Source organism: Dermacentor variabilis, chromosome 5, assembly GCF_050947875.1.
Source record: "Dermacentor variabilis isolate Ectoservices chromosome 5, ASM5094787v1, whole genome shotgun sequence".
NCBI lineage: Eukaryota > Metazoa > Arthropoda > Arachnida > Ixodida > Ixodidae > Dermacentor > Dermacentor variabilis.
The window spans coordinates 180527771-180543167 of NC_134572.1; positions in this window are offsets into that span (position 1 = coordinate 180527771).

Here is a 15397-nt window from a genome sequence, read left to right on the forward strand (position 1 = left end):
ATCGAGTGAATAGGTATTTAAACATGTTCTTCGTTCGTTCATGATGCAGCAGCTGCGCTAAAGTTTCCTTCACTGCTTGCACTTGTTGCGGGAATGCACAAAACTTTTTTGCGAGGAAAGCAAGACGTGGCAATTTATTGTTCTGAGAGTTCCACCATTGTAGCACATCCGTTCTATCACCGTCGGAGGAGCCTCCATATTCAAGATACGCGTCCAGCTCGTCGACCTCAGCCACTACCTCGTCATTATCATACTACTCCTGGAAATCAAGAAGTCCTCGCTTCGCTAGCTGGGCGCTGGCCGTTTCCTCACGGTCGCAGTTTTCTTGAGGTGGCGCCACGGTTACGGTGATCATCATCTCGCACACAGTGCTGTGAACTGAACGTCTTTCCGCCTCAGTGAGGGCTCTGAGGTGCTGGAAAGGTGGCCACAAAAATGTGGCGACGTAGTGCAAATCTTCAATTTGCAGCTTGTTCTTCAAAAACAGTGCTGCCCTTTTCTTCATGTTTGTGACCACCGTTGTGTCTCTAGGAGCAACAGTTAGATATCCCTTCAGCCGCCGGTAGTAGAGCAGTACCAGCGGCAGTGTCGGCAGCTTCTCTTGTTCCAGCTTGTCACTGGCCTGAGGACCTCACTGAACAGCTCTGAGAAATTTACAACCTTCAGAGCGGCACTTTCAACGCCCTCCATTAGTGTGTTGTCCCTGGTTTCAAGAAGAGACTCAGTGTCGTTTTACTGCGCTACAAGGAACCTTATCGTGACTATGCGTGAATTCCATCTCGTGCTTACTTCTTGGAACGCACCATGTGGTCCTTGAAGAGTTCACTCTGCTTTAAGAACGTCACAATCGTTTTTCCCTTCTTAAGTTGCTTGGATAACACCGGAAGGTGCTTAATGAGGTAAACGTCGTCAAAAGTATGCCGGAGGATGGTGTTCAGTATGTGGTCGTGCAAGTCATTCTGGAGAAAATAAACAATGCATTACTAATGTTCGCCCCCTTTGCCAGTTACGAACACTACCTTCTCCAACATGGCCTCCTCGTATCCTAGCTTTGCGCAGCTGGACACGATCTCTTTTCTAGTGTTCTCTGCAGTTTTCTTCTCGGGAGGGAAGCCAGACGTGAAAAGGACAAGGCTGGTTAGCTTCCACTTCTTGTTAATGTAGTGAACAGTGACGGTTGTGTACGCCACCTTATGATCATCAGTTCACATGTCGACAGTGCAAGTACAGCGCATTTCTTCCATTGCCTGCTGTATATCTGGCTTCAACGGTTCTGTGAGCGCCCCAGCCACTTCAACCACCTTGCGATAAACGGTTGTAGGGTGTGGAGGCACATCTTTCGCAGGTACGGTCCCATGCCGTGCACCATCAGCAATAAGTTCGTCGGCTAGGCTCAAGAACCCTGTGTCGCACACAATGTCGAAAAGCATCATATCCATCGCGCCCCAATGACCGCAAGCAGTAGCAATAGTTTCCTTTACGCTAGCAGTTACACTTGGTTTCTTCGGTTGAAAAAACGACGTTATCGTAGCACAGTCCGAAGCGACCTCACACTTGTGGCGGCTCAGCTTCAATGTACCCGTCTTCGCACTGTCGTAGGTGAGGAAGCTTTTGCAGTTCTTACACACGCACGTCTGCTACAGGCGTAATTGCTTCGGAATCAACAAGTTGAAAAAAATTAGTTCCACACGTCACTTTTTCTACGATCTTTCGAGATGAGCGCAAGCTTCCCGGCAAGCCCGTGAAAAAACTACCCTAGCCGGCCTGTCATGGCTCACGGGCTGGGCCGGGCCCGGGCATTCGGGTGAGCCCGAGCCCGTGCAGTGCTCTAGGCTGGCCAACACCAACTGCGGCGAGCGTACGTAAAAGTATGTTTAGAGCTTCCTGAGCCACCGCACGGCGGAGCTGGAGATGGGGGAGATCCAGATTCCAGTATGCCACCCTCCCAACAAGGGCACACCACAAGGTGCTGTCATCTCACTCCCGCCCTTCAACGTCACCATGATCGGCCTCGCAAGGAAACTGCAGGATGTAGAAGGCCTTCGGCACGCAATATAAGCAGACGACATAACACTCTGGACCACAACAAGGTCCCAAATTGAAAAAGAAGAACGGCTGTAAACTGCAGCTCACCTCATCCAAGAATACGTTCGCCAACGGGGACTACAATGCTCCCCCGAGAAATCTGAGCTCATACGAGTCTGGCGAGGGCGGGGTAACCACACAGTACCCCCAGACCCAACAACAAAACTCGAGGTACACCTCAACGGTGGATTCATACCGGAGAAGCCATTGCTCATGGTGCTGGGCATGTGACTGCAGTCCAACCAGCGGGCCACAACACTCCCCAAAACAAGTGTCAAGGCGATATCACGCATGATCTCCAACGTAACATCCAAGAACGGAGGTGTGAAGGAAGGGGACGCCCTCCGACTTGTCAGAATCCTGGTGGTGAGCAGAATCACACATAGCCTGTTCTACTACCATCTCACACAGTCCGAGACGAAGCAGGCCAACACGCTCTTGAGTATGGCTTTCGAGACCGTTCTCCGCCTTGCGATCGGTATATAGATTGAAAAAGCATTGGCGCTAGGGTTAAACAAGACCCTCAGTGAACTAACAGAAACCCTTTACGTCTCGCAACAAGAGACACTTGCGCGGACTCGCAAGGACAGGCACGTCCTATAAACCTTGAGTTTCCAAGCTATAACAACAAGAACCCAAGAAACTTGCTCGATACCTCGTCACGTCTAGGACAGGTATCACGTTGCCCCGATTCCACGCAACATGGACCCTAAAGTACACTCCGGCAAGAGAGGAGAATGGGTCCCAGTACATGAAAAAAAGCATTCAGGTTCCATACCACGGCTAGTTTTACGGCCGCCGCCATGTATGGGACAAAAAACAAAGCGCAGTGGCAACGGGATGCGACCACCGAGGCCACGTTACTTCCGTTGCATCGACCAGCCCTTGCACGATCCCGGAAGCTGAAGAGCTGTTCATCGCATTAGCCATCCGAAGGCTTACATGCAAACAAGCCACTGAAAATCCTCATAGATTCCCACAAGGCTTGCCATAACTTCGCACAGGGAAGAATCGGAATACCTGCTGCACAAGTCCTAGCCGAAACACATAAGGAGGACCCTGAGAACATCACCACGCAAACCATCGTCTGGATACCGGGCCACACTGCCATCACCGGTAATCTGCAGGCCGACAGAGCAACTCGACCATTCGCGCATACTCGAGCGCTCATCACACCGGCTGTAGAAGACCCGGACCCTGTCGACCACGAGTATTCAGCCATCTTTAACTACCAGAGAGGGAGTCGCTTCCGATATCCACCACCCCATCGAAATCTAAAGATAGAGGATGCCACTGCCTGGCGTACGCTCCAGGCAAGCACTTACACGAACCTACACATATTACATCGCATACACTCCACAGCCTACCGGGACGAATGCCCGTGGTGCGGGGCCGTACCAACCCTGTACCACAATACGTGGGAGTGCACCCCGACACAAACACCACGAGCCACCAGTGAGATGCACTGCTGTCCAACTCGGCCCTTGATGACCAGCTCAAGCTGATCCAGAGAGTTGAGAAGATGGCAAGAGCCAACTGACTATTAGCAATTACTCTGAATATTCTCATTATAAAGTTCGTCTTTCTATACATCTACCCATTCTATCATAGATTCAAACCAGCTAGCTCTAAATAGCGGGGTGTCACGTGCGCACAGGTAAACAGGAGCACATCTGTCTTGATGACACCGGAAACTGTCTGTTGAAACGCTGGAGTTGGCAATCGCGGCAGCAGCCGCGAGATTATTGACCAACGTGCAACTGTCGCTTCAAAGCGAACGAAACACAGAAGCCCAGCGCATACGAACCTACCGCCACTATATGCACTCTGGAAACATCGCAGATCGCTTTGTAGATGTGCCCGGTGCAGGCGTGCCCTTTAGCAACGTCGCAGAGTGCTTTCAAGACACAGGAGCGCCGGCAAAGCGTCGCTCGGCGTCCGCCAAGGGCGTGTACTACGGCGCCCGCGATTCTCGTGGCCAACGCATTAGAGACGGAGTGGTTGTCTCCACTCTGTATGGAGCGGCAGGCGAGGACATCGAGACACCCTGGTAGCCGCCGGAGAATGACGCGCTTCCTCCCTCGCCTGACCCCCCTTGTGAGTGCACCACAGGAGAAGGCAGGCATCCGGGTCGCGTTTCTCTCTCGCGCATGCGAGATTGAAGCGCGCTCGCCGCTGACCCTCACACGCTTTTACTCTGAAGGCACGTCCCTGTTAGCGGCAAAGATGGGGTTGCAGAATCAAGCGTCTTTCCTTTCTTTAGATCACTATCATCATCAAAGATGCCGAAACGGCGAACCGGTCACCGGGGCCGTAGAACGTCTGCCGCGCGTGAGGTGTCCAAAGTCGACGGCAGTTTGGCCGGAGCACCGCCCGCCGCACGAACGATGGGCCAATCGACGACCGCGAAGATGCGCGCCTCTGCCACCGTCGTCGCAAACATATTTTGCTTCTGCTCCAAACAAAATAATTTCCGCCGCATAAAGTGATGCGCAAATTGTAAATCTTATGAAACACGATAGCCACTGTCAAAGGTGAAACACGAACGAGAGCTCAGATACTTGTCGAGCTCGGCTGCAGTGCGCGGCTACCGACGGCAGATGACCAGTTCGGCTGTGCTCGCATCGGCTGTGCCGCTAGTATTAGCACATTTCCTTCTGGTCATGTGAACCCGACCCGTGGGGCTCAGATCAACTACCCATTTGGTTAACACCAACACATGCTGCGGGCCGCCAGGATGTCGTTTATACAGTGACTAACTGGGACAAGTTCCGACAGCTGTTCTCAGAGGCACCATCTCAAGACAGCCTATTTCAACTCATGAGTGAGTGCTTACGAAAAGCTACAGTACAACGACGACGGAGTATCGGCAAACCAAATCCCGATCTAAAGCTTTTGCGGCTCCGCGCGTGTCGACGCCGCGCTTATAGATGGGCACAGCGCTCTAAACGACGCACCGACTGGACTATATACAATCGCATTGATGCCGCCATACGGCGGCATACAAAACAGCTTCGTCGAAAGAGCTGGGAAGCTTTGTGTAGTTCGTTGCACACTGGAAGTGGTTTTGGAAATGTATGGCGCATACTGAAGGCTCTCCGCACTCCTCAAATCTGCAAGAATCCTACGGCTGCATTGAGCATAGCGACTGACCAGTCACCAAAAGTAATAGCAGGGGCATTCGCAGACATTTTCGTCTCTTCTGCATCCAGTGACACCACAATTAGCGACCTTCGTTCTTTGACAAGTCACAGCACCATAACCGCTTCCTACGGTCCAGCCTGCCAGATGGATGAGGCAGATTTCACTCTTGAGGAGCTGCGACACGCGCTGAGCCTCTCCAAACGCCGCACTGCTCCAGGCGAAGATGGTGTGACGTACCAAGCATTGCGGAACATTGATAAGAGTTTCCATGACCGTATATTGGACGAGTATAATGAAGTATGGAGAGCCGGTGTAATCCCTGCTGAATGGAAATCGTCCGTGGTAATACCAATTTTAAAGACCGGGCGTCCTGCAAGGCACCTAATGTCCTACCGACCAATATCCCTAACTTCAAATGTCATCAAGTTAATGGAGCGAATGGTCTTGTTTCGTTTAGATGTCAGGCTAGAGGAGCTGAATTTTTTCCCTGATGTCATGAGTGGCTTTCGGCGCCGCCGTTCGGCTCTGGACAGCATATCAGACCTTGTCTCAGCACTCGAATTTGCTAAAGAAAACAAGCACTCTGCCTACATGCTCTTCCTAGACATACAGCAAGCTTTCGATTCAGTTCCGCATAAGGCGATTATTTTCGCTCTTGCAACCGCGGGAATTTCGGGTCGTCTGCTACAATTTGTGCATAATTTTCTATCGGAGCGCCGTATGAAAGTGCGTGTCGAAGGAGTAACTAGTGAATACCGAAATGTGAAGTGCGGTGTGCCACAGGGCAGCGTATTATCGCCGCTTTTGTTTAACACCGTACTCGCCGCACTTCCAAGTCGTTTGCCTCGGGACACTGATTTCCCTGTGAGCATAGCTGTCTACGCAGATGACATTGCTCTGTGGATAAGCGGCCCTTCGCACCTTGGTCCGCGGCTTCGTGCAAGCTTGCAAAGAGCTCTCAACGCTACTTCGGAGTATTTGGGTGAAGTTGGCCTGCTCATATCACCTGCTAAGTCGGCTGCAATAGCATATCACCCTAAACAACGCGCTCGTCGAACAATGAGCCGACTGTATCTTGACGAAACGCCTATAAACTGGGTGCGACAACACCGTTATTTGGGGTTAATTGTGGATGATCGCATCTCTTGGCGTCCTGCCGTTAAATCTGTACGACGCAAATCGCACTCCCTCCTTAAGTATGTGGCCGCCTTGACTGCTCGAGGGGCTGGCTGCGACCAAACAACGGCTCTTCAGGTGTACCAGTCATCTGTACTCTCAGGCATGCTGTACGCATTACCAATTTTGAACATACCACATAGTTTGATGTCCCAACTGGAGCGAGATCATCGCGTTGCCCTTCGACTAATGCTTGGATTACCTCGTGAGGCGCAATCTATTGCATTACTCACGGAAGCGCATCAGTTACCCCTGAGGCTGCAAGCAGATCAGAGAGCTCTGTATCATATTGAGCGTCTGCAGCGCGCATCGAATGGTCAATAGCTCCTTGATCGTCTCACTAACCGCCCGTTATCTCGAATGGGAAAAATGGCGGCTTTATTTATGAATATCACTACCATTTCTGAACATGCTGCTTCAGATACGTCTCCACCACCAAAAGGTATCACGAAACACGTACTTCCCGTTAACCTCACAATCCCTGACATGCACAAAAAGTCTGATACGGCTGTTTCGGCAATATTCCAATTGGCTCAGTCTCACATGTTCGAAAAGTTTCCAGATTATCTTCAAGTTTTCACAGATGCATCTGTACACAACGACGGTCAAGGCGCCTCTGCAGCTTTTTTCTGCCCTTCAACTAAAGTACGCCGTATATTTCAAATACCTCATCCAGCTTCGTCAACAACTGCAGAACTAGCAGCGATTAATGTTGCATTGAAATACGTGCAAGAGGAGCTAACTACATCGAAAGATGTCATCTTTACGGACTCCCGTGCTGCCCTTAGCAGGTTACAACGCAGTGAGCTTGATTGCCCACTTGTGCGCAGCATTACTGACTCTGCGAGCAAAATTACATCACGTGAGGTATCTGTCGTCGCTCAATGGATACCTTCACACGTAGGAATCGCCGGAAATGAAGAAGCTGATCGGCTCGCTTCAAGTTGCGCTCATAACAACTTTGACTGCCCAGAAATTCTGTGCAAGCTTGATGACGCTCGTCTCCTGATACGTCGCCACCTACTTAAGCAGCATCCAGATCAGCGTGTCGCAAATGGAACGTTCCCGCCCCGTGTTCGTGGTCGAGGCTTGCCTCGTCGCGCTAGAGCACAACTGCTCAAGCTGAGGGTTGGTTGCGTGAACGTGCACGAACGTTTATACAGACAAGGGCGTGTGGCAAGTCCATTCTGTGCGTCTTGTGGCTGCTACGAGACACTTCAGCACCTTATATTTGAGTGTCCCGCTTTCAGTGCGCAGCGCATGTCGCTAGTGAGAAACTATCACCTCCTTGGCCTGCGGTGTGCGAGACTCGAGGAATGCTTATACCCCAGTGGTTGTGCATCTAAACGTGATCAGGCCCATCGCGCCCTACTAACCTTTCTAGAGCTAACTAACTTAGGTTCACGTTTGTAGCGTGAACGTTCAACATTCTGTAGTAGCGTGACCTTCAGTGACCGGCCCTACTGTGTGTGATCTGTACTGTGTCCTAACGCTTCTTCCTTCGAAGATGGGAAGTGGCGGGTTCAAACACCTTGTAGTGTATATTGTGAACCGACTACCAGTGAAACGGTGATTGCGTGCAGCTATACTTGGCGGCTCATCGTGGAGCGCACAATTAGCCGCGTAGCAAACTAGCCATGGATGTGATTGATAATTGTGGAGGCTGTTCGATGCGGCGTCACTTTAATTCCGGCTGCAGAGTCGAAACTCGGCGGAACAACGTGCTAGTGTACTGTGTTCTACTTTAGTCTTTAGATTTGTCCTGTTGCTCTTCCTTTCCTCTTTCCTCCCTTCCTTCCTATCTTCCATTTCTGTGTTGCTGTCACCTCCCTTCAGAAGAGTAGGCAGGCGTCGTGCCCCTTCCGGTGGAAGTTGCCAGCCTGCTCCTCGCCTTCCCTTTCCTGTTAACTGTATATATGTGTATATGTGTTCAAAAACAAATTGCCAAGAGTGACAACATCGGTAAGAAAATATTGCGGCTTGTAAGCGTCGGTGATTCATTCCGAAGCGCCGTTAGCTTTAGCCTTGAAGTGAAGAGGAGTAAGCCTAGCGACGATATCGCCGCCGCCGACCGATCAGCTGCGGTAAGGCTGCCATCGGTGCCTGAGTCATTCGCTGATTGGCCACTGCGCTGTACCGCTGCCGCACAAATGGGTCCGGTCCCAATCTCTGCACGGCAAAGAAATCTTGCCGTTCGCTAGCAAAACCACCGTCGAACGGCGGTCCGCGTACGGCAAACGGCGTGCGGCGGGTTGCCGTGCCGGTAGCGTGGACTGGCCTTTAGGGAACCTCACGCCGACGGCGGCGTGGACGCCGATGGCAGAAATGCGCCTGTAGCGTACGTATCATTGCTATCGCAGTAAAAGCTCTATGGTAAAAGCGAAGAGCGCGCATAAGAGTAAAGCGTCTCGGTGGAGCCAAGCTAGCCCAGGGAAAGTGGATAGCTGGATGAGGATAGTGGCGCCGGCATCTCCGATTAGTTCGTTTCCCGTCGCTTAGCTTGCGTTTGCTCGTCTGCAGGTACAATGTGGCGTGCAATGGGGAGTCAAAATGACGCCAATGGGGAACCAGCGGTGGAGTTTTCACGAAGCCTGCAGCGCCTCCCTGGCGGTCAGAACGTGCACAATGTAGCCGCTCCCGCAGACGAAAATCTCTACTGGTAGAGGCGTTGCGTGCGCTCAAAGTCGAAGAAAAACAAAAGGACGCCGACGATATTTTTTCGTATACAAGTGCCACAACTACGTTGGGAGGAGGGAGGATGTATCATTCTGCGTCTTCCTATCTAAACCCTACGAACAAGAACGGAGGCGGCGTTGGATCGAAGCGGTCAGGCGAGTGGAGTAAGTTCCCGTCTAGTCGCCCTGTCAAGCGGTGTCGGGCTGGTTTCTAAATTGAATTTCGCCTGTGAACTTGGTTTATTCGATAGTGAAGACGGTCAGCCGTGGCAGCCAGTACCAAATAGCAGAATCTGCGGTCGGCATTTCGTCGGAAACAAAATGAGCAATAGCATGCACCATCCGGCATATGTACCAACCATTTTTCCTTCGCAATACCACCGCCAAGCCCCTTCCAATGCCACCGCACCAAGCGAACGATACCAAAGGTAAATATTATACATTCATTGCCAAGATTTATGTGGGAGGGAAGCTGCCTTGTAATACGAGTTGTGTGCGCATACTGCCAGCGCACGCGCGACTAAGCCGCCTATGTGTTTTTAAAATTGCGCATGCGGATGAGGAATCGGCGCTAAGATGCATACGGTAAATTTATGTAATTACTGCTAAATGTAGCCAGGGTTACGGATCAAGCAGCGGAGCACTCAAACCTTTGCTTGCGCGAGTCAGCTAATGCGATAAAGCTTCCTTCTCCATTGATTGTTGTGGCAAAGTAACATCAGAACTTTTTATGTCTAGCCAGAGAAGTATGGAATGTCTTCAGGCCAACTAATACTTCCGAAACGATAGCGCAGCATGACCGGTGCCTAAGCTGCTAGATTTGCAAGGCAGGCTGCCACACAAACATGGCAACGGCACAAGGCGCAACCGTTAAAGAAACACACGTGCTCGCCGCAACACACTGTGAAAAACATATAAAGCTCAAGAAAGTTCCATCATCATTTCTTCACTTGATGGCGCTAGCTTCTTTACGAAAAATGTCCCCTTGAAGGGGCACGAAAACGGAAACGTATGAACTATGAAATGGCCGCGGACGCGTCGTCTGGTCGAGCGGCTGGAATATGCCGCGTTTCGTAACCAGGGATGCGTGCAACTCACTCTTTTCGACGCGCCGCCTATCCAGCGGGGGTTCCCCATAGGGATGTTCAACGAAGAACATTGGCCGACCAATGTCGTTATTTTGCCGAAAGAACTATGCCACGTATTCCTCTGTAGCAGTACCAAAGAGGCAACGCAGCGAAAAGTGAGACACAGCTACCGCTGACACCGTCCGCGTTCTATCCGCATTTCCCTGCGATCATACCGAACGCGTGCAGTGTCCGTGAATACAGACAGCGGCTTTGACGGCGGCTCGGCAAGTTTCAAACTTGGAAGGAGCCTTGGACACATTCGTCTTGTCATGTAGCATCGTACGTCACCGCCTCTTCACACGGGGCAACGTTTCCGGCACAAGTTCATGTTGTAGATCTGTCTGTTCACTTGTGTTAACGCAATTGCATCACGCAAATGCATGCACGTGACATCTACAACTGCTAGGCAAAATTTTTACTATACGCGAAGAATTCCCACCGGCCGCTGCTTTTGGAACGGGGCAGTCCCCAGCTATTCCGAAATAACTCCAGTTTTGTTGGGCACAATCATCTTTATAGCGCGTACATGTAATTTTGACGTATGAGTTTGCGCACTTTAGTGATGTAGTATGCCAGACAGTCGAGCTAGGTGTGGCATGAACATATGTTCACCAATTTTGGAATGCTAATGGTTACAAGAGCGCAAAATCGGAGTGACCCTATTTTAATCGTCGGGATGATACATATTTAGCGTGCAAACGTCATGCTTACATGGGAAGTTTTCGTGGTTTTCATGATGCTTCGAAAAACGCAACTTAATTCGGCATGGCTTCAAAAATGTTTTACCTGTCGCGTGGGTTTAACAAAGGAAATGGCACATAAATAGACTTAAATAGGTTTACGCTGTAGTGCCTATGATCTGTTCGCAAATTGGAGCGCGATACCGACCATAGTGTCGACGTGGAATTGTGAAAGCCAATGATGACGCACGAAAGTAAGCGTACATTGAAAAAGAAAAGATTGCTGAAAAATGTGCGAACGGAAGTGTTTCTTCCAACTCCATCCTTTTGAAAGCGAGGCTTGTATTGCACCAATTATGTGCGCATTGCAGTTGAGGTTGTTAAGTATGCATTCATAGAGGGGTTAAACAGGCGCAAAAAATTCACTAAGGATTACTATGCTTTCTAATGTGAAATTTCAGCGCAGCTCTATACGTGTCTTTATTTCGCGATATACTGGCTGGCCTGGACCCCATGTCTCGTGTGGCACGTTGCAAACGGAGCGAAGTGGGGCGCCATTGCCTCACTAATCTAGAGATCGCGACAGTCAGCGCGTGAGTTACGTGTACGCGCCAATTCACTGCACCCACCGCCAACAGACCTTCCAGGCGGCACGCGCTATTATTGCGCCATCTCGTAACCACTGTCGCCGTACTACGCGTTTTCTCACCCTTTCGCCATTACCTCCTCCTGCGCTGTTCGCCTCATCTTGCCCCTGCAACTCGTCCTCCGCTTTCCTCCTTAAGTCTTTGAACTCCCATTGGACTCCGCGTTTGCTTTCATCTTTCGCTGTGCTCGTTCGCTCAGTTACGAGGGGCCACGCCGGCACTCACCACAGGAACGGGCGCCTGAGAACTGCGCTATAAAGATTCACTAAGTGCACGTTACCGCATATACTTAGATGGTAAATTGGAGTGGTGTCATCTCTATTTCACTATGGAACCTCTCACGCAACGTCAACACTAGCTCATTCAAAGAGTGCGAGGTCATCTGAGGAATAAATCAACTAGCGCGCTTTGGCGTTTGCGATTTAAACTGAGGAGCAGAAGTCAGACACTCAGCAGCAATTTTGTGCCAACCAGTTATATTGGTGCACACAAAGCGATGATATACATCAGGGCCGATAAGCTTCCAATCAAAGTCTGCTGAATATTTTCTTTCTCTGGAAGGTCATTTTATTCATATATATACTGGGGATATTAATGTATTATTAACCATACTAGTAGCTGGGGACGATAGCAATGCCTTGGTGGCCGGAACTTGGGAATGATTCATCAGGGCTATTGAGTACACAGAATCTCATAGCCATCTACAGCAGGGGCTCAGTGGCAATGGGTTTCTACGTGGAGCTTCTTTCCATATATTATCTTTTCTCCAGACCTTCTCAGTCGTCACTCATTCTTGCTGTGAAGAGCAGCTTACAGTTATTTTTCTCTTGTACATTTATCTCTTACTTTTTTTATGTATGTGAGCACGAGAACGCATATGCACTTCGCGGCTTTGATAGATCCTTTTAGATTAGTATAAATTGCAAATAAACTCTCTGTAATTAGGATTTACAAACACGTTAGAGAACTTCCATGGTCAAAATAATCCGCAGCCTCCTAGTAAAACACATAGGAGTGTGCTGAATTGGGCTAGTTGGTACGTGACGAAGGCGTTAAATACAGCGCGAAGAACAGGACGAAGGCCGAGACGATGCGCAGTGTACATCGTCCCTGCTTTCATCCTGTATTTCGCGCGGTTTTGAACCCCTTCGTTAAAACATATATCTCGAATTCTGGTAATCACATTGGAATGCTAAGCCCTGCAATTAGCTTTTGTAATAAGAAAATTATTTTTAATGGCAGCTGATTTGTTGTAAACAATGTGCAAGAAAACAGACGAGAACACAAAAAAGAACGACAAGCATGTTGGCTCTTGCCAGTTTTTGTTGGGTTGTTTATATTCAATATGTTCCAACTTGCGCAACTTACAGTCGTTGCATAAAGAAACCTGAGTTCAAATGTCATTTATTAACTAGGCGTGCTTTATAGGACTGAAATGTCGCACTTTTCCCGTTGTGTTGTGTTGTATACTTTTATGAGATGAATTTATGGTGCATTCAATTCAATTTCAGCGGCGTAGTGAGACAACAGGCACCAGTACTTCTCCAACGTACCTATGCAACATAGAAAAAAAATCCCGAGAGGAGCTGCTTCCGGGAACTCTTTTGTTTTGCTTTGTGCTGGATGCACTTTCTAATAAACTTGGTTGTGGGACAGTGTAGGAAAGTCTTCGGGAACAGCTGGAAAACACTGAATAAGAGTTTTACGCGAACGCACTCAAACAACTTTTGTTTGATAGAGCACATATTCTCAGTGAACTTGGGCAAAAAGGTTTAATCAGTACAGCGCGATTTGAGATAGCAACGTCAAAGTCGCAGCGGACAGTTTAGTGACCTGGTTGCTTGGCCAAACTATCTAGATACTTACTTTCAATCAAACAGAGAGAGCGATGACGCACTGAAGCAAATGGGGCCTGTCCTGTTAATTCTTTCCACTTCGAGAATGAGCGAAATCTTTCATCAGTGTGTCAGCTTAAGATTTGGCACTTCTCAAAGTGCTGTGTAAAACGGCACGAGGGCGCATGAGTGGCTAGCTTACTCCAGGCCCAGCGTCTAGACACTACGCATGTTTCCAAACAGCTCCTTTGAGGCACTCTCTTCGCTCTGTTCGCAGATATTTTCGTAATCTACGAACAAGCTCAGTTTTCAGCCCTTCTTTGTAAGAGAAAGATGATACGCATGGTCAGACATCTTGCTTGGGCGTCATCGCCGGATGAGATTGAAACTAAAATGTATATAAGCATTTAGGAGCGTGTGCAAAATAAGTAAGGGACCTCGAGGCGCTTCCGGGAAACAGCTTCATGAGGTTGCAAGCGGGTGTCCTCTTACTTCCGTTATTACTATCCTTCTTTTTCGAACCATCTCGCAGGAAACGATGCTGCGCAGCAACTGGAGGCAAAGTACAACAGTGAGGAAGTAGTTGTTCCCGATGTGTTTGCTTTATAGAGTCCTAGTCGTAGGGAGTTTACTTTCCTGATAAGTCGCCGTCGATTTGTTTGTGTACTCAGGCCTGAAAAACAAGTGGCACACACTATCAGATTACTTCGCTGGTGGCTTTCCTACTCGGCAATTGCACTCGTAGAAAAAGAACGAAGTAAATAGAAAAGAATTTCGGCAGGCTTCTTTCAATAAACGAAATGTCTACTCGGTCCACACGGCCGGACATAGCTTCATACAGCAATATTACTGTTGCTCCAAGTGACACTGCAGGGCTGTGCCTATGGTTACGGCAACGAAGACCCGAAGTGTAGTGTTTGCACCAGTGGCGCACAATTGCCTATGGATCATATGACCGCTAACATGCGCTCAAATGTAATTAGAGCGAACTGATACTTACGGTATGGATCGAGCGGTTTGTAAGGGAATGATTCGGGCTACTGTATTTAGTGTGTAAGCGAGCACTGGAGTTATTATAAACGTGCATGGCGTTTGGCTCGCCCAATACAAGGACACAAATGCTATAAATGATTAAGCATCATTAGAAATGAGGGCCCTAATCTACGAATGCACCGGGTAGAAATATAGCGATAAACAGACACGGCTTGTAATATCGTATAGCCTAAACGAGTAAGGGCAGCATAAGGATGTACGCAGTGTATATTATTGCTGCCTTCCTTTGATTTCCTAGGGCTCAAAATGAAAAACAGTGATGTTTTTATGAAAGTTCTGGTGACTGATTGGTGGTTATCTGTGATTCAGAATAGCAGTTTTTCAAAATATATTGAGCAAATACTGACATTCTAAGAAAAAAAATTGCCATTTATTATAGATATAGCGCTTGTTTCGTGACCACCCCCAAAATATACACTACACTTATGTCGTCTGTGATACAATACTATGAAATTTCTTGCTCAGAATTACAAAGCAAAGCTGCTTCAAAAATTTCCGATTTTTCCATTTTATTCCTAGTGCCACCATTTTTCCCTGTGGCAGAGCTTACCATAGGCTTTCCTGGCTGCCTATATGAACTTCATTTGACATTTTTTTTCCTTTGACAAGTGTACCTGTTTCTTTCCGTTGATCGTTTTCGAAAGGCTGACAAATAAAATAAAGGCTAACAGCCCTTTCATTCGGCGAATGCCGCGCCGGCATGTATCAGAGCGTTGTCAATTTATTTATTTATTTATTTATTTATTTATTTATTTTTTTATTTATTTGAAGTACTTTACAGGCCCTTAGGCCTTTGTGTAAGGGGGGGGGGCGAACAATCCAAACAGTGGATACACAACCAGAAGGAAAAAATACAATACATGGTAAATAAAATTTGTGCACATAATAGCAGTAAAGAAGAGGTGACTAAGCAATGCGGAAATAACGAGAAGAAATATGGGACATGCTTTTAAACCACACGATTACATAAAA